The 23,344-nt window shown below is 38.1% G+C and overlaps 1 pseudogene; it reads right to left on the minus strand.

Moving 5' to 3' along the window:
• Positions 1-2,055: 2,055 nt before the first annotated feature.
• Positions 2,056-23,344, minus strand: part of LOC101835756 — a 39,300-nt pseudogene continuing 18,011 nt past the window's right edge.

A 23,344-nucleotide genomic window follows, 5' to 3' on the forward strand; every position in this document is an offset into this window, starting at 1 on the left:
TCTCCAAATAGACTTTACATGATGTCTACAAAATATGTTGTCAAAGCTTTATCAAATGATTTATGCAACAGAAGGAGACCCATAAATATACTTATGGTTCTGGGCATTTTTACTCTCATAGACTTAAGGGAGAAGATGAGGTCAGAGGGCGGGGATAAGAGAGAAGTTAACTACTTTTTGGCAATAATAATATATGGACACACCATTTTTAAGACAGAACCTTCAGACAATAATAAAATCTGTATGAAAAGACTTGTACTCCTTACTTGTACTCTATATTGCATAATAACTGTGTGTTTACATGTATGCCTTCATGTGTGTGCCCATATGCTTGCACTTATGGGAATGTTAATTGGGTGCATTTGTATGTGTATACAGATAGAAACAGAGAATAGAGAGGAAGTTTAGAAACTGAAGTATGCATTAAGGAAGAGCTATAAAATTTTCTTCTCTTTTTCTGTATTGGGGTTAACTCATTATGTCAAAAACCATCTTTTCCCAATGGTATCATGGTGGCTGAATAAAATTTGTCAAGTAGGATTATTTGTTTTACAAAAACTGATAAATTGTGCAAATTGTAGTTACTTTATTTGGAAGTTAATGTGAACATCTACATTCTGTAGGCAGACTTCCCTTTCTCGCCAGCCAGTTCCCAAATAACCACATGGAAATTTAGCATTAATTATAAATGCTTGGCCAAAAACTCAGGCTTATTGCTAAGTAACTCTTACAACTTATTAACCCATTTGTATTAATCTATGTTTTGCCATGTGGCTTGTGGCTTTACCTGTCCTCCAGCATCTCTTGCTCCTTCTGTGTCCCCCTGGCAGTTCCACTGACTCTGCTGTTCTTTGTCCCAGCATTCTCATTTTGTCTGTTCCACCTATACTTCCTGTCTGGCTATTGGCCAATCAACTTCTTATTGCACCAATCCAAATGACAATTCTTCACAGTGTACAAAAGGGTTATTCCACATTATTTTCACCTCTTGTCTAATTGAAAAGGAAGATTTTAACCTTAACATAGTAAAACTATATATAACAAACAGAGTTATCAAGTAAGTATTGCAGTTACAATATATAATCCCTTTGTATTCAGCAAAATTAGAGAAAATACTCTATTATCTATTCTATCTTAGTGAGTCTGAAGTTTCATATTGATTTTGTCTTTCTGTAATAATTACGGAAACTATAATTATAACTATCTGGTCTTCAATTCCATCAAAGACCCCAGAATGATGTAATATCGCCTGAATAATCAGGAAGTGCATAGCAAATGACCTATAAAAATTGAAATGATAGAAACAGATGACTGTCTGGACAATCACCCAAGTTTCCCCTAGAATGCTGGGGCATCATTCATTGGCCAACAGGCTTAGAGTAACTGACAGACTCTTTTGAGAAACAGGGAATCCTTGTTTTGGCAAAGTTTGGCCTCTGTATGTGTGTGTGTGTGTGTGTGTGTGTGTGTGTGTGTGTGTGTTTGTGTGTTTGTGTGTGTGTGTGTGTTTGTGTGTGACCTAATGGTCCAATTTGTAACTGTTAGCAATTGAGGCAGGGCCACAATGGCTAGCTTTTGCCATAATGAAAACAAACTCCCTACAGAGTTTCTTCAATGTTCTTCATCCTCTCTGAAGTAGATTGGTGTTACCAGGAACAGACATGTCTCACTGTCATGAAGAGCCTTAGGTTATTAAACGTATAATTGCCATTTTCTGTGGGTCTTTGAAGTGCTTGAAGTCCATCTAAATATCTGTGAATGATCTTGAAATTGAAAACTACATAACATGACTATATGTTTGACTATTATGGATGACTATTAATCTATATTTCCTAATTATATATTACATTCTTTTTTGACAATATAATCCATACTTTATTCCCATCAATCATAAAATCTCTTACAAGATCAGTTTTTTTTTCAAGTCTCAAGTTCTAAACAATTAGCCACCCATTCTGAAAAACAGAATGAAAAACTATGACCTAAAGAAGACAAATGAAGTTTTAGCATGTTATCAAACTGAATGGTCTTTTGTTAAAAGCCATACCATTTCTGTCAGTAATAACCATAGGGAGGCCAATGGTTGTGACCATATTGTCTATACTGTTGTTGATAGTAAGGCTATTGTCACTGCTGTGGAATAATGTCACCCCATGACAATCCATGCCACTGATTTGCTCTATTGTCACTTGGCCACCCTTGTCTGTTATCCCTACCTCTAAACTGTCCGTTATCTGTAGCCAGTTGCCTCTATTTCTTTGGTTACCACCAGCTCTGCTATTCCATTCCTCAACAACTGGAGGGGATTCAGGTGGACGTTTCAATTATTCCTGGTACTCTTTGCCATCTTGTGTGAATCTGCTTGCAAACATCTCTTCAAAATTTGGAATCACTTTGGAAGTGGAACACACAAACAAAAACACTACATCTCACACACATACTACACAAACAATACAAACACCACACAGTACACACAGACACTACACATACACATACAACGCACCGCCCACATACCATGCACATATCTAACACAGCATACACACATTACACCACCCACACACAGAAAGCACAACACACACACACCACACCTCATATACACCACACACACACAAAATATAACACAGCATACACATACACACCATACACTACACACACACTACACACCCACTATACCACACACGTCACAAACACTCACACCACAAACACACACACACACCACATACACCTTACATACACACACACTGCACACACATACTACACACAAAGGTCACACACATACAACACACTACAAACACATACACACCACACACACATTGAAACTCTGTCTCAGCTTAGTGAAAATGGCTGTCATCAAGAAAATAAAAAACAACAAATGTTGGAAAGAATGGGAGAGAGGGAAGAGCCCTTACACAGCTGCTAGGAAAATAAAATCAATTCAGCCACTATGTAATCAGTATGGAGCATTCTCAAAAATTAAAGCAGAACTACTATTCAGCCATACCACATCTTTGTATGTACCCAAAAGAATAAAAGCCAACTTACCCAATATACAGAAAGATATAGACACACCCCTGTTTACCATTGCACTGGTCAAAGTAGTCAAGAAGCAGAATCAGCAAGGGGTGAACAGATAAAGAAAATAAACATAATGGAGTTTTGTACAGCCATAAACAACAAAAAAACTATGTCATTATAGGTAAAGAGGGACAAATCTGGAGATGACCATGTTAAGCAAAATAAGTCAGATTCACAAAGACAAATGTTATCTCTCAGACTACAATGCAGTGGAGAGAGGGAACAAAACTAAAAATGGGACTATTAAGGTTGAAGAAGGGAGGGTTGTAATTCCATGCTTCTACAGTGACATAAAAATATAATCTAGTACATTATATAGCTAATATATATGTACACATTGTAAAATATAAAAATGATGGAAATGGACAATTATCACAAGCAGAGCAATTCTGAGAACTCTAACAATGTAATATGACAGCAAACATAAAAATCAGAAGTGAGGTACGGAGACAATTAAAGGGTCAAATGACAACAAAATCTCTGCAGTCAGGTACACTTGGGTTACCAGAACTAAATTCCATGTTGATTTTATAAGCAGACTGTACTCAGGATCCCAGTTCAAATCAACAGCTGCCAACAATTTATCTATCATCAATAATAAAGGAATGAAGGAAAATGTTTATGGATCGTGTTCACTGTGTCATCTCACCTATGCTCCGAATGCCAGCATAACTAAGTAAACCCTTAGGCTGTTCACATAGTTCATTCCTCATGTGCTACCTCTCCCACCTGCTGTCAGTGTCTGCTGCTTCCTCGGGGCACAAAAGGAGCAGACACATATAGAAAAGGGAGCGAACTTATTTTTTATGTGCCTTGGAGCTCCTGGTCGTGCAAACCGAAGCTGTCATTGTGTAGGTCCCTTTTTGCAATTTCTCAGGGTCTTCGCATTTTCCTGTCCCCGTGAAATTAGGAGTAGGAGACACGACTGGCGCAGTGTGCCTGGCCACTGAGGTATGAGCAGAAACTTCATGTTTTACCTTTATCTCGATGCACTTCACTGCTAGTAGGAAACTTTCTGGAGATCTCATCACTCTAACCGTGTTCGAGACCGCTGACTCGCAGGTCCTCTGAAGCTGAGATGCTGTGTGGTATGTAGAATCCTACGATGAATGAATGAAGTGCAGCTCAGAAATGAAACAGTGAGCCACTGAAATTTTAAAATACTTTATTATTGCCTCTTAATCCATTTTTTAACTTACTGTTGTTTATTTCATGGGATAAGATATGTGGTTCACGATCTGTTTCCTCTAGTCACTGCTTGAACACCACACAGTCTATGTTGAAAAAAGTTAGCCAGGAATAGCCTGGTATTAGATGTAATCGTGAGTTCCACTTATTCATGTATGAAACTTCAATATTACCTTTTATGGAACTGGTTATTTTATTACATAAAGTTTCTTTAGCACTTAAAACGTTTTAAATTTTCTGACATTTTGTTTGTAATATATCACTTGAGTATAGAAAATTAAGTATGCATAAGTATCTTTGAGAGAAAAATTGTAAACACTAGTGCTTCACCAACACCCCTCTCGAATACCCTCACCAAACAAAAGCAGACAGTGAAATTTAGTTTCAGTTTCACGGCCAGTGCTGATTGTTGCATTTAATAAAAGCAAATACAAAGTAGTAATTTAGAATAAGTGGAAATACATTAGCATATGAACATTAGTGAAAAGGAAAGGAGTGGATGGAAATAAGCATTCAGTATAAAAGATGGCATCAAGGCCTACTTAGGCATTTTATGACAATAGGTATTTCTTCTGTTGTTTGGGAGTAGATGACCCTAGTCATAAAACGACAAAGTTATTTTGAAAAATACTGGCATTTTAAATACAAGAAACAAAATCATTATTTCAGTCACTTATAAAATATTTAGGCCTGGAAGATTTTCCAAGAATGAAAATATTTAGGTTTGTAGAAACTTAGCAGAAATCACAGCTTAAATAATCGATTTTTGAAAGAAAAATTAGTTCTAAGTACATAATAAAAAATTCAAAGCTGTTCAGTTACCTAAAAATTATTCTGATAATAGCTGATATTTGCAATTTCACATGAAAACATTTGTTAGTAAGAATTGCTTTCTTAGTGTTTAAAAAATCAAAACAAAAACAAAAGACATCGCAGGATGACTGCCAATGAACTTGTTAGGTTTTGGAAACTAAACTAAAAGGTATGGCAAAAAAAGAGGTAAAGAATTTAAGGGCTCCTAACTCTGAACTTCAATTTTGTAGAACATAATTAAGAAAACATTAAATAATTAGGTAACTTCAGCTTTTTAGGACAAAATTACTTCTTTTCGTTTTCTTTTAAATGAACTGATTGATGTAGCTGGCAGAAATGCACATGGGCACGTATATGTGTAAATATGCTATGCCTGTAAATACATAGAGATGAAGGAATAATTGATTCTCACGTGGTTGCTGGACTTATATAGCAGATAAGCTACTTTTATCCTTACTGTACATGAAACAGAGACAAAGAGGTAATATTTGCCTCAGATCAAACAATAACCTTTGATCACAGAGCTGAGTTAAATGCTCTGTTCCCAGAGTAAAATGAAGGTTTTCACATGCTCAGAGGAGGGAGTAGTGACAGGGAGAAAAGCTGTGCCTGACCAATGGGTTTAGAATACCTCTGTTGTTTTAACTTCAGCACAGTGGCTGAGCCTTAATCTACTGCTATTGCAACTCCTCAGGAACTCTAGCAGCGGCCAGGCCACTCAGGACAAAGCCTGGAGGGAATTCTGTTCCTGTAGGCACTGCTCTGTGACTGCTGCTAAAGGTGGTGTTAACTAAATCTCTATTGTTCTATTTATAAATAACACTCAAGCTCATAAAGGCTGGGTCACAATTAGCTAAACTGCTCTGCTTCCTGGAGTCATCAAAAGACCTGTGCTTCTGCTTTCCCAAATCAGAAAAATCTCACCACTAAAACCCCTCCCTACTACTTTCAATGCTTCCCTTTATCTCTTCCAGATGCAAATACTAATTCTGTGTTGACAGTGTTATTGAATATCCCCAACAAATCTCATTAAGAAAAGAGGCTGATGATAGACTGTGGAGATGATTGTAAAACACCAAGAAAGTATTTGGTCCCACTTTACTATACATTAGAAAAAAAATGACTAAGTTCTGTGTTCCATATATCTTACTCAAATTAAAATAGATAAGCACATGCTTGAATGCAGACACTAACACACATTGTCTTTCTTCCATTCAGTGATTTTCACATTGTATTTTGCAGAGAATTACAAGAATTTTAATTTGTTTCAAATTTAAACAAAAAGATAAATGCTGGTCTACAAATTGCCCCCTTACTCATAGGGATGACTCACTTGCCCTTAACCTTTGTGGAGAACAGTCAGATCAGAGTCATTAAAATCCAATAAATCCAATGGGACTTGAGCACAGTTCCTGCCTACATTCCATGTCCATAGTTTCTTTTTATTACACATGTTAATCAACTTCCCAGTGCAGTAACAGAATATTTGAGATCACCAATTTGAAAAGAGGAATGATTTATTTTGACTCAGTTTTCTGTACACAATTTCTTGGGCCTGGTTCTTTGGGCTTCTGGTAGCCCAGCACATCATAGAAGGTACACTGATGAAAACTGTTGAATTCACAGCCAAGTGGAAAGCAGGGGGACAAAAGATACAGGGATCCCAACATCCCCTTCAAGGGAATGGCTCCAGTGACCTAACTACCTTAACTACCTTCTTAAAACTTACAAAGTTGCCACCTCCCAGGAGCACTACAGGCTTGTGACCAAGAGCTTTCTGTATGCCATGCAATGACATTTGCGATCTAAACTATAACAATGAGGAATGAAGTGCATGTGCTCTGTATTAGAGTTTAAGATACATGAAGTATATGACTTGCTTAGAAAACAGTAAGTAAAGTTAAGGAGTTTCTCTCTCTCTCTCTGTCTCTGTCTCTGTCTCTATCTCTGTCTCTCTCTCTGTCTGTCTGTCTGTCTGTCTGTCTGTCTCTCTCCATGATCTTGCTATGTAGCCCTAGATGGGACTCACTAAGTACACAAGCTGTACTCAGATTTTTGGTGAATCGCCTGTCATTGCCTCCTGACTGCTGGAATTATGAGTATACATCATCATACCTGGCAAGAAGGCTTTTTTCCCCCAGGAAAACGTCACCAAAATTTTAAAACCAATTCAACTTTGAGTGGAAAAATAAATGAGATATCAAAAAGTTTAAGGTCCATGACCACTGGAAGTGACTTTCTAAATTATAATTTTTTAACTATAAGGACAGTATATATTTTATCTGAAGATATTTTAATGCGTATATTGTACCTTATTATATGAAAGAATACATATTTTGTACATCATCAGGGATTTATTTTTCAATTCATGGACAGTTACAACTGGCTTTTAAAAACTATTTCTTTTATTTTTGAGATTATATTACAGCTTACTTTTAAAATCTAATGACAAAGTATGTTTCGATAAAAGTATATATAGCCTCCTATCCATCCTCATGGCAGGGAAATATTGATCATTATGCATTATATGAAGTCATAGTATGAGTTGGTTACAATTTATTTACACCTTTCAATTGTGATGCTCATTTAAAATATTTTAAAATTTCCAACAAAGGAAAGTCTAAAACAGTTTGCCTGATCTATGTATACAAAACAAGCAAGTTCTCAGAGCCAGGTGAATCTGTGAAGAACCCTGCAAAGGCCAATGTGAGTGGAGCATAAAGCAAAGAGCAGGTAGGTGGCTTAAGAAAAAAAGGGAAACTTAAGCATGAATGTGATGACCTCTCAGGACATCACCAGAAGGCACACTTACAAACTAACATATTATTCCAAGGGAAAGATAGACCTATAGAAACTGACCTATAAAAAAAGAAAAGTAGATTTTATGAAACTTTGTATGTATTGTAGTTTAGATCTGGGCCACATCCTAAGGGACAGAATACTGGAACCTTCTAATTTTCATCTCATTGGTGGCATGCACTAGAAAGAATTATGAGACTCCAGCTCTACCCTCATTCTTTCTTGCTTCACTTGCTGGCAATGTGGCAATTGTTTTTACTCTGTTATGAGCTCCCACCATAATGAACTACTTTCCTAGCTAAAAGCAATGGGGCCATTTGATTTTCAACTAAAACTCCCGAACTGTAAACTCTGATCAACCCCCAAAGTAACCTCTTCTGTCTATAAGCTGATCATTAGGGGTATTTTTTGTAGCAGTAGATTTACATGAATGGCCCCACTATAGAGAAAGAGCTTGCAAGGGGCCGTGATATTGAAAATGAAAAACCATTAAGAATCTCTTTCATGACCTTAGGTGAAGGCTGGACTCAGGCAGCCAGGCAGTCTCAGTGGAGTCAGGAACAGATTGAACATGCATGTCTTGAAGGTTCAGCTACCATCAATAGATCAAAAGTGAAGGGCTAAGGAAGTGGAAAGGTCAAGAGCCATTCTCAGATTCCTAACGTTTGCACTGGTTAGTGATGGTGCCATTTATTTAAAATACAGAAACAATGATATAACTCTTCCTGTGGAGAATGGATGGATCTTGTTTCCAGAATGCAAATTTCAGGAATTCCTCTGACACATTCAAATAAGCAAGTTGGATATATAAATTTAGAGCCCAGAAGAGAAAGCTGAGAAAGAAATATGAATGTGAGTCGCTAGAATACAAATGATTTTCAAAGTCATAGAAATAAATGAGAACACCTAAGCAAAAGTACAGTCAGAAAAGAAAAGGTAGTTTGGGTCTGAACTCAGAGCAACTTTGACAGAAATAGTCCATAGAGAAGAAGCCATGGGACCAAAGAGCATGTCAGTGCTAAGAATTAAAAATGAGAGCGTGTGGTCCTTGATATGGAGAGACAAGGACACCAGTCAGGAACAGCTCATCTCTGTAGGTCATTACTAAAAACCTAGAAAGGAGGTATAAAAAATGAACCAAAGAGCTGGAAAGATGGCACAGTGGTTAAGAGCATGGCTGATTTTGCAGAGATCCTGTGCTCAATTCCAGAACCCACATGGTAGCTCATGACCATCTATAAATCCAGTTCAAAGCAATCCAGTGCCCTCTTCTGGATTTCATGGGTAGCAGGCATGCATATGTTATAGACATAGACACAAGCAAATCACTCTAACTGTGGTGGTTTGAAAGAAAACAGTCCCTCAAGGAGTAACACCATTAGGAGATGTAACTTTGTTGTAGTAGGTGTGGTTTTGTTGAAGGAAGTATGCAGGTGGGTTTTGGAGGTTCATATATGCTCAAACCATGACTAGTGAGACAGTCTACTTCTTGTTGCTTGTATATCAACATGTAGCAGCTCCTTCACCAGGACCATGTCTGCTTACCCACAGTGATAGTGGATTCTGAAACTGTAAGCTGCCATCTCCCTTAAGTGTTTTCCTTCATAAGAGTTGCTAAGACCATAGTGTCTCTTCACAACAATGGAAACCCTAACTACAACACATACATATAAAATAAGAATAATTTTTGAAAAGAAAAATTAACCAGGTAACTCACAGAAAGGCTATCCAGTCAGAGTATTCAGGTAACTCACAGAAAGGCTATCCAGTCAGAGTATTCAGGTAACTCACAGAAAGGCTATCCAGTCAGAGTATTCAGGTAACTCACAGAAAGGCTATCCAGTCAGAGTATTCAGGTAACTCACAGAAAGGCTATCCAGTCAGAGTATTCAGGTAAACCAGTTTTGCTCTTACTGGCATGAATGAATCTGCTAGGCTGGCATGCATTGTGGATCTTCCATTATTAACCAGTGTCTAAGCATCAGTTTGATTTCTGTTATTAGCCATGATTTTCCGTCTGTACTTGTTTGTTAAATTTCTAGAAATGGAATTGCATTTGGAGGGTTTAAAGGGACAAGAGAAGATTGTTTTTCAAAATAGGAAATATTTTCAAGTACACACTTAAAATGCTAAGAGTGGTATGGTAAAGGGACAAGATTGTGAGGTAGAGGAGGAACTGACGTATTTACTGAGAAGGAATGACATGGAAGAAGGATGCCCTGTGCTGTGTTCACTGTAAGTTTCCATTTCCTTTCCCTGAACTGGCTTTGTTAATACCATCTCCTCAAGTCCCATGCATGGTCATAATGGACAGCATTCTCTAGCATATAGGAAGGCAATAAATAGAAAGTAATTACAGAATGAGGTAGGTCACAGATTTAATGGTAAGGAGATAAAAATGTCCCAATGACTGATAAGCAATAAAAGCTGAATTTGAAATCCAACTTCCCAGTCTACACAACTCCATGGACTCTGTGGACTTACAAAAAATAATTTTAAAAAAGCAAGGGAGGTCAAGATCATGATGGAAAAATCTACGGAGACAGCCAAAGCAAGCTTGTGGAAACCCATGAACTCTAGACCTACAACTGTGGAGACTCCAGGGTACTGAACTAGGCTCTCCATATGTGGGAGACAAATGTGAAGCTTGGGCTATCAGAGGGACTCCTGGCATGATGCAAACCTGGTACATGAGCTAGCCTGTTGGAGCCCATTCCTTAGGGTGGGATGCCATGCTCAGTCTTAATACCTGGCCCTGCCCCAACCAATTATGCCAGACTATGCTGACTCCTCATTGGAGCACTTACCAGTGAGGAGGAGTGGACTGGGTTTGGGCTAGGAGGGAGGTGAGGGGGAAGGAAAGGAGAGAGTAAGGAGGGGTGGGAGGGAGAACAATTGTTTCAATGTAAAGTGAAATGAAAAAATAAAAAAATGAAAAAGCAACATGTTCCTGATAAGTCTCTTCACTCTAGTTTGAGTAGGAACAAATTTTATTACTGGTTGACAGTTTATTTCTAAAAGTATGAAGTGATATGAGTGTAGCCATCCACAAACCATTAAAATTTTATAGAATATCCATCTGAATATTGAGTCATGTCATGAAGTTCTGCCCATATAACATTCCTTTGGCATTCAACATGCCATCCATAAGTTCCAAATTCCACTATGGAACATATAGTATAGCTCATTGGAATAGGAAGCATCCCATTTTAAGGCTGTTGCTTCCACTTATAAAAATAATATCTAAAATGCAGTGATGACTTAGAAAACAAGAATTTCAAAATTACCAACAAGGCTATCAATTGTCTTACAGTAGTACATCAGTATTTATCCCTGGCATACAAATGGATTTTGGGTGCCCATTCCACAATGAGGGAAGTTCTCTCAGCCTGGACTCTTGGGGGAGGGCCTAGGCCTTGCCCTGAATGAATGACAGACTCTGGAGATCCCCCATGGATGGCCTCACCCACCCTGAGGAAGGGAGTGGGAACTGGGGGGGGGAGAGGGAAGGGGGGGAGAGGGAGCTGGGATTGACATATGAAGCAAACTTGTTTCTAATTTAAATAAAAAAACTAAAAGAAAGAAGTAAAAAAAGAAAGATTCAGGAAACTATCATATGTTTTAGTTATCCATTACTATGAAATGGAACCACCCAAAGCCTAGTAAAGTAACAATATCATAGAATCTGTCTTAGCTTTGAGGGCCAACTTAAGTGCTTTCTTCTATTTGCTCCTGATGCAGTAGCTGTCAGACAGTAGTCAGGACCAGTGCTAAAAGAAGACTATTGGGTAGCACGTCTCAGATGACTTGCCTAGTGTGCCAGTTACAAATTTGTTGACATTCCGCAAACTTACCCTTTTGCCTGCTTTGTAAACTTGCATAAGGATCCTGTAAGTGACTTTTATTTGCCAGCTGGCATTAAAGTTTTGTTATTAGAAGTCATTTGAGAGAGTTTGCAGGAGGAAATGATTGCCCCCTGGATGCTTCCACCATCTACATATAGTGTTTCCAACACTGATCCCTATGATACATCATCATCATGTTCTCCAAAACTCTTCTTGCATGGTTTTGTAGGAAGAATCTTTGATAAGATGTCTCACTATAAACAGCTTCTCCAAAGAAGTCATATTTCTGTAAGTTTGCAGAAATTATCAACACTGAATATCTATGCATGCTCCAGCAAGATTTAAGAGGTCTGGAAGTAGAGATCTGGTTATACTTTTGAACTTGATCTTAAGCTTAGTGATAATGATTACTATGCAGCAGACTATGTAGTATTTACTGTTTTATTATATGTAGTCTCTTCCATTTATATTCCATTTACACTCCTGTCAACTTGATACAAGCTTGTCTTATCTGTACAGAGGGAACCTCAAATGAGAAAATGCCTCAATAAACTCCAGTGTAAAGATTTTCTTAATTAATGATTGATGTATGAAGTACCAGTCTATGGTAGTGGATACCAAGCTTGGGCTGGTGGTCCCAGGTTCTACAAGAAAAGCGATGAGCAAGCCAGTAAGTAGCACTCATCCATGGCCTCTGCCTCCAGATTTTCCTGCTTGAGTTCATGTCCCAACTTCATTCAGTGATGGAATGTGGTGTGAAAGTAAAAGTCAAACAAGCTCTTTCATCCCCCAAATTACTTTTGACCATAATGTTCATAGCAGTATGAACCATAACTAAGAGAATTCTTTATATTTTGGGGGGATATTAATCAAATACATTGACAATCTCCAATTTTGGTTATAGTTGCTATATGTATATAGCATAATTCTTCATGCTAAGCTTTTCAAGATCAGACAATTAGGCAACAATATATTTGATGCTACCACAGCATGTAAGATTGCACACAGTAGATTTTCAAAATTTGCTCATTTATCTGTCATGTTTCTGTCACTCTGGCTTCCTTTTACACATTTACTCATTAGACAGTCTTAATTGACTATCTTCCTTATGCCCAGAGCTGTAGAAATCATTATAAATGTGCAAATGCATTAAAGGGCATGATCTGCTGTCAGTGAACACTCATCATTGTTGGGACATCTGTATAGTTAGAGATAAAAACAGAAAAAACTGTACTAATTTAAACATAACTGGACAAAACAATATTGTAAATGCATAGATCCTCATGGAGCTCAAGAACAAACCAAAAGAGGTTGGCTTACAGCTAAGACTTAGGTTTACAAAAACTACAATATCTAATTGAAAATAAAAAGTCTGGTTGCTGAGCTATTTCAGAATATGCATCTATCATTTTTATATGTAAAAACTCTTGAGATACATATTATTTTTGTAAAAGCTGATTTCCTTTTCCTTATTAAAAATTTTACTACTAGCATCTCAATCAACAAAGAAATGTACTGTGATTAGAAGGTTTTCCTGTATAGCTGTTTACAAACTCTGTCTATTTTGTCCTAGGCTATACTTTACTGGTTTTAACATCTTCAACTCAAAGCCCAAAGGACTAAGGTTAGCGTAGTAGATATCAGCAACCTTTGAGATAAGGAGAAGCAAACTGTAATGCAAACCCAAAAGCAGAATACCAAGCCCCAACAGGCATATTTTAACAACGGGATAGGACTAAAACTGACAAAGGGGCTATTTGACTTGCACAGGCCACTATTTCTTTACACATATTCTAGAGAATAATTAAATTCTGAGCAGCATTAGAGTTCTTTTTCATATCAGCAAAAAAGAGGCTGGAAAAAATACCCTATCATATGATCTGCCACTAAGTGAGAAGATAAAAGTAAATTGTAAAAGGAGAGTCTCGCCTGGGACTTCTGCTGAAGTAAGCCTTCCCTGAATGAAGATCAGGAAATCATCTTTTGCTAAGGAGGCAACCTGGATTCTACTCTGGGATTTGGTCCTAGGAAACAGTGGTAAGGAAGATGCATTGGCATTTAAGGAAGCCCCATTGAGTCAGAGTACAGAACGTTACCAGGGAATGATTAATTTTTCAGCTATACAATAATGTGAGTCTGTAAGCCTTTCCCAATAAAGGAAGGTAACACACTTAGAACCCAAATGTGCACACCAACACTAACCAGTCTCATACTGTCTCACATGACAGTTGGTTTTCTTCCCTGCTTTCATTTCTAACCACTCCCTACCCCATGACTGCCTTAATTTCAAATCATGTCTTTCATTTCAAATCATTGTGCATTTTCCTTCGTCATTAAGGATGGCACCACTTCGAGAAATAAAGTTTAAGTTCTGGCTTCAGATAAGCATTCATTCAAATTCTAATTAAATGACTTTGCTGAAACCTATTTGAAACAATTAGTTTTTGGAGCCGGTAGTAATCAGAGATTACATACATCGAATGTTCCTGCAGTCCAGAATTTTTAATAGAGTGTGCCAATTACAAGATGGCTGCTTAAGAGATATTAAGGAGTACTTTCCACTTAAAATATAATTTGTAGAAAATGTTACTTCAAATGTCTTCAGAGAAGTGGGGGAGGGAGCGCGTGTCTTGAAAGAAGTTTGCATAAGAATGGTGACGATCATGCTTGTGAGAAAATGAAAAGTGTATGACATACAGGAAACAAGAATGTGATTACAGCAACTGGCACCTGTCAAGAGGAAGTCCCTAGCAGGAAAGTGTCCCCATCACAGTTGAAATCAGATCATTCTGATCACGCAAGATCTATATCAGTGTGCTTATAGGAATTAATTGTTAATCAAACTTTATTTTGGTGATGGATATGAGTAGCTCATCAATTCCCGCCTTCATTCTTTGGACTTTCTACTATTTGCATCAAGTTTAGTTTTCTTTGCCACATCAGTTAATGTGGGCCAAAACAACTGTCTGTGTATTAAGGGAACGAGGAAGCATTTTCTTAATAATAATTTAAATATGCAGTATTCCTGGCAAGGATGAGTTTTTGAGCTGTATTGTTGAAGGAATAAAGGAAAACAGATGAAAAATTGAGAGTTCATTCGAGGAAGGGCATTAAATATGAGTGAAGATGCAAACCACAGGACATTTGCCCAACTGTTATGACATAATTAGTCCTTACATAAAAGATTTTATAGTCTTATTGTCAAGCGTGTTCTCTTCTAAATCTAACCTGTTCATTAGTAGAGTAATTCATGTGTGGTTGGCTTGCATCACTAATAGCTCAGTGCTTAATTTGAAAAGATCCTCTCATCTGGCTCATGTTTATAGTGGCTGTATTCCTCTGCTACTAGACAATTTCCTACAGCTTGGAAAAACCTCCTAAATGATCTAGAAAGTTGCGCATCTAATTAGTACACATTCTGGACCATTTCTGGCCTTCAATAATATTTATAATCATCAGATATTATAGTAGTATGGAATTTCACTATGGAGTTTTCATCTAGTGTTGGTTACATTTTGTAAGAGTAGTATATGAAAGCTAGTCAGTGTTTTGTCCATTCTCTCTATTGACAGAGTAATAGTGAGAAAAAAGGGAGATTGAGAGAAAGAGAGAATTTTTCTTTACAGGAGAACATATTTCTTGTATCTTAATTTCTCATTATTTGTCAATTGGTTAAATATTCCTTTGCTTGAGCAAGTCCCTTTCCTTAGATAACCCTCACTCATATGTGTGTCCTCAGGATTGAACTCAGGGACCTCTAAGCAAGTGTACCACTGAGCTATGTCCCATACCTCTCAGACATTTTGAATATCCGATACAGTTTACTTATGATAGATTTGGGGATTTGTGTACCCCATTTCTACAAATTGTTCTTCAATTATAGAAACTCCTAGACTTTCTGATTATTGTTCTTTCTGAACTTCTTAAATTAAATTCTCCAACTGAAATGCTTGCCTACAATATAAACTGACAAACATAAGAAAAAAAGTATCATTGATAGATTGATAGATGTAATTCACCATATTAACAAACTGCAAAAGAAAAACCACATGATCATCTCACTAGATGCTGAAAAAGCCTTTGACAAAATCCAGCACCCCTTCATGATAAAGGTCCTAGAGAGATCAGGGATAACAGGAACGTACCTGAATATAATAAAAGCAATATACAGTAAACCTACAGCTAACATCAAACTAAATGGAGAGAAACTCAAAGCAATTCCTCTAAAATCAGGAACAAGACAAGGCTGTCCATTCTCTCCATATCTCTTCAATATTGTACTTGAAGTTCTAGCTACAGCAATAAGACAACAAAAGGAGATAAAGGGGATACAAATAGGAAAAGAAGAAGTCAAACTTTCACTATTTGCAGATGATATGATAGTTTACATATGTGACCCAAAAAAAACTCCGCAAGGTTACTCCTAGAGCTGATAAACACCTTCAGCAATGTAGCAGGATACAAGGTAAACTCAAAAAAATCAGTGGCCCTATTATATACAGATGATGAAGTGACTGAGAAAGAAATCAGAGAAACATCACCCTTTACAATAGCCAAAAACAGCATCAAATATCTGGAGATAATGTTAACCAAGGAAGTGAAAGACCTGTATATCAAGAACTTTGTGTCTTTAAAGAAAGAAATCAAAGAAGATACCAGAAAATGGAAAGATCTCCCATGATCTTGGATTAGTAGGATCAACATAATAAAAATGGCAATCTTGCCAAAAGCAGTCTACAGATTCAATGCAATCCCTATCAAAATTCCATCACAATTCTTCAAGGACCTGGAAAGAACATTAATCAACTTTATATGGAAAAACAAAAGGCCCAGGATAGTGAAAACAACCCTATACAATAAAGGAACTTCAGGAGGCATCACCATACCTGACTTCAAGCTCTATTATAGAGCTATAGTCCTGAAAAAAAGCTTGGTATTGGCACATAAATAGGCAGGTAGACCAATGGAACTGAATCGAAAGCCCTAATTTTAACCCACACACCTATGAACACTTGATTTTTGACAAAGAAGCTAAAACTGTACAATGGAAAAAAGAAAGCATCTTCAACAAATGGTGCTGGCATAACTGGGTACTGGTATGCAGAAGACTGCAGATAGATCCATGTTTATCGCCTTGTACAAAACTTAAGTCCAAATGGATCAAAGATCTCAACATAAATCCAGCCACACTGAAACTTTTAGAAGAGAAAGTGGGAGATACTCTTCAACGAGTTGGTACAGGAGACCACTTCCTAAACATAATGCCAGAGACACAGGCACTGAGATCGACAATTAACAAATGGGACCTTCTGAAACTAAAAAGCTTCTGTAAGGCAAAGGACACAGTCAAAAAGACAAAAAGGCAGGCCACAGAATGGTAAAAGATATTCACTAACCCTACATCTGATCTCCAAAATTTACAAAGAACTCAAGAAACAAGTCTCCAAAACACCAAAGGATCCAATTAAAAGGTGGGGTACAGAACTAAATAGAGAATTCTCAATAGAGGAGGCTAAAATGGCCAAGAAACACTTAAGAAAGTGCTCAACATCCTTAGCCATCAGGGAAATGCAAATCAAAACAACTCTGAGATACTATCTTACTCCTGTCAGAATGGCTAAAATCAAAAACACCGAAGACAATTTATGCTGGAGAGGATGTGCAGAGAGGGGAACACTCCACTGCTGGTGGGAGTGCTGACTCATACAGCCTCTTTGGAAATCAGTATGGAGATTCCTCAGGAAAATGGGAATTAATCTACCACTAGACCCAGCAATTCCACTCTTAGGCATATATCCAAATGAGGCAAGTTCATACAACAAGGGCATCTGCTCCACTATGTTCATAGCAGCATTATTTGTAATAGCCAGAAACTGGAAGCAACCTAGATGCCCCTCAATTGAAGAGTGGATAGAGAAAATGTGGTACATTTACACAATGGAGTATTATTCAGCAGAAAAAAAACATTGGAATCTTGAAATTCGCAGGTAAATGGATAGCACTGGAAGAAACCATCCTGAGTGAGGTAACCCAGTTACAAAAAGACAAACATGGTATGTACTCACTCCTATATGGATTTTAGACATGGATCAGGATAGTGCCAGTCTGCACTTCCACTGATAGAGAGTCTGGGAAACAGGAAAGAACCTAAAAGATATGCATATATGCATAGTACCCAAGAGAAGAGGATTGACACAAGATCCTCTGAATGGATGGGGAACATGGCGAGGGGTGGGAGGGAGTGGGAGCTGGGAAGAAGAGAGGGGGGTGAAGAAGAGGAAGAGAGTTGGTCATGGGGGAACAGGAAGTTGAGTGGTTAGGGTAGGATAGGGGGAAGAGGGAATCATAGGATAGAAGACAGATCAGGCACCAGAGTGACCTCGAGTGATCTAAAGGGATAACACCAATTGGCAAGCTAAGCAATAGTGGAGAGACCACCTCGAATGCCCATTCCTGATAATGAACTTGATGCCTATAACCATCCGGGAGCCTTCATCCTGTGACTGATGGAAGCAGAGGCAAATGCACAATTAATCACTGAACTGAACCCAAGGAACCCAGTGACAGAGAGAGAGAGGAGTGATGAGCAAATTGGCAAAGAATGGGCTGGCAAAACCAGCAGAGACAGCTGATCTGAACAGGGGAGAGCTCTTGGATCCCAGACTGACAGCGGGGAGGCTAACATGGGACTGATCTGGACCCCCCAAATGTGAGTGTCAGTGAGAAGGCCTGGGCAACCTATGGGGCCCTGAGCTGTGGATCAGTGTCTATCCCTGGAATACAAACAGTCATCGTGTGCCTATAGCACAAAGAGGGATGCTCTCTCAGCCTGGACTCTTAGGGGCGTGCCTGGACCCTACCCAGAGTGAAATGACAGACTCTAGATATCCCCTATGTGGAAGGATTTGGCAATAGGGTAGGAGGGTGGGGGGGAAGGGGAGTGCAGGAGGAGGGGAGGGAGAGGGAACTGAGATTGACATGTAAAACAAGTTATTTAAAATTAAAATAAAAATGATAAAAAAGAAAAAAGGTATCATTGGCTAACACAAAACTCACAATGAATGTGTCACTAGAATGCTTTACATCATAAACTTTTATACTTAAGTTATCTTCAAATTTGATAGAGACGAATGTTATCCACTTGGAGAAGCATATTCCTCTATTAGCACACTTTCAGACTGACCTTTCCTGTTTTCAACCAAAACATTTTGATGAAAGCTGAGCATTCTCATAAGTGTTTCTATCCATCATTTTAACTTTCAAGTATGTGATTGGTTACACTGAGCTAATCATGCCCCCCCCCACCCAATGTGTCTGCCAGCTTTCCTTCTTGAACCATGGATCCAAACTGAGTATTGTCACAAGCATACCTCTTAACTGAGCATGCTAATGAAGGAGCCTGTCTCTAAAATGTTTTATACTCTTGCCGTGGTGTGAATGAGAATGGTCCAAATCTACACATTCATTTGAAGGCTTGGTCAATAGTTGGTGGAACTGTTTGAAGGATTAGGTGGTATGGCCTTGTTGGAGGAGGTGTGTTGGGGATTCAAATGTCCACACCATTTCAGATCAGCTCTCTCTCTCTTTCTCTCTCTCTCTCATTCTTTCACTCTCTCTCTCTGCTTCTTTTCATTAATCAGATGTAAGCTCTCATCTACTGCTTCGGCACCATGCCTGCCTGATTACTGCCATGGTCTCTACCATAATGTTTATGGACTCTAACCTTCTGAAACTGTAAGCAACCACCCAATAAATCCCTTCTTTCTACATTGCCTTGATCGTGGTGTCTCCTCATAGCAATGGAAAAGTGTACAAGACCCTTCCCAAATCAAAATCCCATGTTTCTTGTATTTGAGGAAGGTGCTATTTGTGAATATTACCCCTGCTCTCCCAGTGGGGTGCAGGTGATAAATCTTTCTTCTCTGTTATTTCTTGGATGAACTTGTGATGGCTTTGTATTAAACAAAAGGCAAATCAACTGTGCTGTATTACATAGTGATTTGGGGGAACGCTGACACCCACAAACAACTATTTCCACTTTAACTTAATCAGTGAGTTCTCACCATGTTTTTCTCCTCATTGCCTGTTTCTTGCTTTCATTCCTGCAGGCCTGAGAACTTACAGAGCATAGCTGACGCTAAAGCTAGACTTTCCAAGGCTCAATATCATGAAAATGCACTGAGTCAGCAATTAGTAAGCAGATTATGTAAATAGAATTCCTGAATAAAGTGCTGACATTTAAGTATCAAAGCTTACCTAGCCCGGGGCTCTCCAATTAATTGCAGCATACTGGAAGGTAGACTGCTAAATCACTCGTTTTCAGGGAGTATCGTGGTTTTATCCAGTGACTGTATTAATTAGTTCATGAAAATATTTGTGCCATTGCCATAGTGCCAGACAGAGAAGAAATAAAGAGGAAAAGAAAACGGGGGAGTAAAAGTGAAGTCTTTAATTCAAACATTAAAATCAAAGACTTCCTGTAGATGCTGAAAACAAGCAGTAGGCCGCGATTTGGAGGTGACCTATACTTAAAACACTTGCTTTGCACGTTTCACACACATTTCGGCTTTTGGAACCTTACTTTCACTGGGGTTAGAGTTCTCGGGTGCCATGTGTCATATGGAGCATGACAATTTCATTTCTTAAAGCCATTTTGGTTCATGAATAATTATAAATCATCCACGGGAGCTTGCATATTGGAGGTGAAAAGCACGCCATTGCACTACTAGCAGAGTGTCCCACCCTTCTCTCTTGGAAAGCCAGGTTTTGAGCTTTGTCTTCAGCTTCAGAAACAGTAACTTTGTTCTTTATCATTTTAGAATAAAAGCTGCAAATCCATACAAGTAGCTGAATGTATAAACATTCCGCCTGGCAATTATATGTGTGACAGATTCATTTATCTACATGTGGAGTCTTAATTTATACCTGCACTTTGCCATTAATTGCTAAAGTGTTCTTTTCTGCAACAAGAGTGGGGCTCTTTTTAGGGTAGTTTAGAAGAGAAATCACTTTAAAATAAACAGCTATGCCATTCATTATCCTATCAAAACAGTACCAACGAAGGCAAAGAGAAAAGATAACAGTGAAAAAAAGGTAAAACATCATTTGTGTAAAGAAATTAAAACATCAATTACTGAAAGTTTGAATGATAGATATCACCCTCTTATTGCTAAGTCAATTCTTGCTAAAGTTTACAAAGAGTGCTTGCAGGAAACTTTAAAGAAAACATTTTATAGTGGTGGTATTATTTTTACTGGCTTGTAATAACTTAGAATTGAAACGTTGCTAAAAATGTAACCAAAATCCTTCCACTATGTGAAACATTTCACATTCTTCTCACCTTCATTTTCTCATCTTATTTTTGTATTGTTATACCTTCCATTTATTTTGCATTTTCTCTTCAGTTCCTCTATATACATTTTATTTACTTCTGAAAACTAAACTAACACACTGACTTCTAATTGCAAAATTTTGAAGCCAAAAATTATTGTAATTATTAATGCTAAATTTATATCAAAGTATCTTCTTTAGATTCTTCAAGATACTATATTGTATTATATTATATTAACACTCTAAATCATGTGGGACTAATCAAGTCTCCCTGGCACTTCTTTGGGTTAACTAAATTTTAAAAAGCCAGAAGTATATTAAAGTGGCTCACATACATTTAAGCTATACAGAATCCTGTTAAATAATCAGAAACAAGATAATAAGATAGTCCCAGGAAGGAGCTAGCATAGGAGGGAAATCACAAAATTCAAACAATCATGATTATCATGCATAGGTTATTCAAAGTTTTTGCTAGTTTTCCCTAGTGCAAGGCAGCTCTTTCAAATTGCTGCATTAAATTACCAGCAGGAGAAAAGAACACAGTGGATGGTCTATGCTTAAACCCACTCTTTGCCACAATCATTCCATACTCTAGCCTTCTGTGAAGATCTTGTCTATAATATCGACAGAAACTATAGGCACATGGGATGGCACAACTCCATTCACACTCTAATCAGCCTGCATATCAGTGTTCCTTAGTGGTTCCCTTTTAAGTCAGGAAAATATGCACTTTAGGAAATATATAGATTATGCTAGCCATTCTCCTGTTTACCTGTCCAGACTCCTGTCCTGGAAGGAGAGCCAGCTCTGTTCTCCCATACCATTTAGCTTCTGTTCTCTGCTTGGGGTTAGTCTTACAGTGGGTGGCATGAATAGTAGCTTGCTTCCAGAGTTAGCAGGCAAGTTGTGAAGCTACTTTGTTAAAAGTTCTAGGTGTGAGCCTGCTGAGTTTTCAAGGTGGAGGGAGCTTTCTCAACAGTGCATCTCTGAAAAGACTTGACAGGAGTCGGGCAGGATTAACTATTTGTGAGGGATCCATTAGCGATGTCCTGAAACCTTAAAGAGTTGTTCCTAAGTATCCCAGAAAAATATAATGAAGTCCCCAAAGACACTAAACCCTATATAACACATGGTGATGACAGAAGACTTACTGCTCCGGAAAACTCTCTTACAAGAATGAATTAGTGATAACAATGGTGATTACAACACAATTTCACAAATAGTGATAGTTCTTAGACTGTGTAACTCATGAACACAAAAATGGATGGCAATAATTTGGTTAATCTTTAACACACACACAAAAACACACACACTCACAGAGAGAGAGAGAGAGAGAGAGAGAGAGAGAGAGAGAGAGATTCAATATAAAACAACAATAATTTGGATAAGATAAATTCATCTATAGAAATTTTTCGTATTTAGAAGATTTGTTAAGTTTTGTGAATGTTGTTCAAGACCAGGTTTTTAGATCATGGGCAAGTTCCTTCTCTCTGATAAATGCCTATTGTTCCGCATTTCAGAGATAACATTCCCCCTGAATGTGTAGTTATAGAGTACAAAGAAAGAAAATGAGAAGTTGTCAAAAAAAATCTATGAAGGGATTGCTGGAAAACCTAAGGGCGAAAAATTTGAATACTGAGTGTTCACGTCAATTTGCTTTCTGCATCATCACAGGTGAACAGCTTAGCCTGTCTCCTATTGTCTAAGCTTTAAGCCATGGAGAAGTGCTCCCCTGACAGGCTTCACACCTGTGTGCATATGTGTTCGCACACCTGCTGTTCTTGAGCTGCTATTCATTACGGGCAATCAGCACTCCCCTCTCTCTCTAGGCATCTCTCAAGACTCTCTTCCTCTGCCACTTTAAAAATTCAACTACCAAAATGACTTTTATGAGCTCAGAGTTTAAGTCCTATAAAGGGGAGTAACTGTTATCTCTATTCCCAAAGGCATTCAGATTACCCCATATCTATCTTGTTCTTCTTTTAACATTTCACATCTGAATGTATTCTGAGGTCTTCCTGGAAGTGCCGGTTATGTCATCCAACTTGGCTGTGGGTAGGCAGTAGCCTCTTTGCTTCCTCAGATGCTCTGGGACCCTTTCTCTTGATCCAGGACTTTACAAATAGTTTTGCTCTACCATACTGTCCCTGGCCTTCCTGAGTCAAGCTTAGCTCTGATCCCTCCTCTTCCTTCAGGGGCATACAAATGTACCAAGTGCCCCAAGGATCAGATACGAATTTTCCCTGCCCAGAGCCATTATATCAAAAGCAAAACCCAAAGTCATATCTACTAAA

The sequence above is a fragment of the Mesocricetus auratus genome, unplaced genomic scaffold (assembly GCF_017639785.1).
Source record: "Mesocricetus auratus isolate SY011 unplaced genomic scaffold, BCM_Maur_2.0 Super-Scaffold_100010, whole genome shotgun sequence".
NCBI classification, from domain to species: Eukaryota; Metazoa; Chordata; class Mammalia; order Rodentia; family Cricetidae; genus Mesocricetus; species Mesocricetus auratus.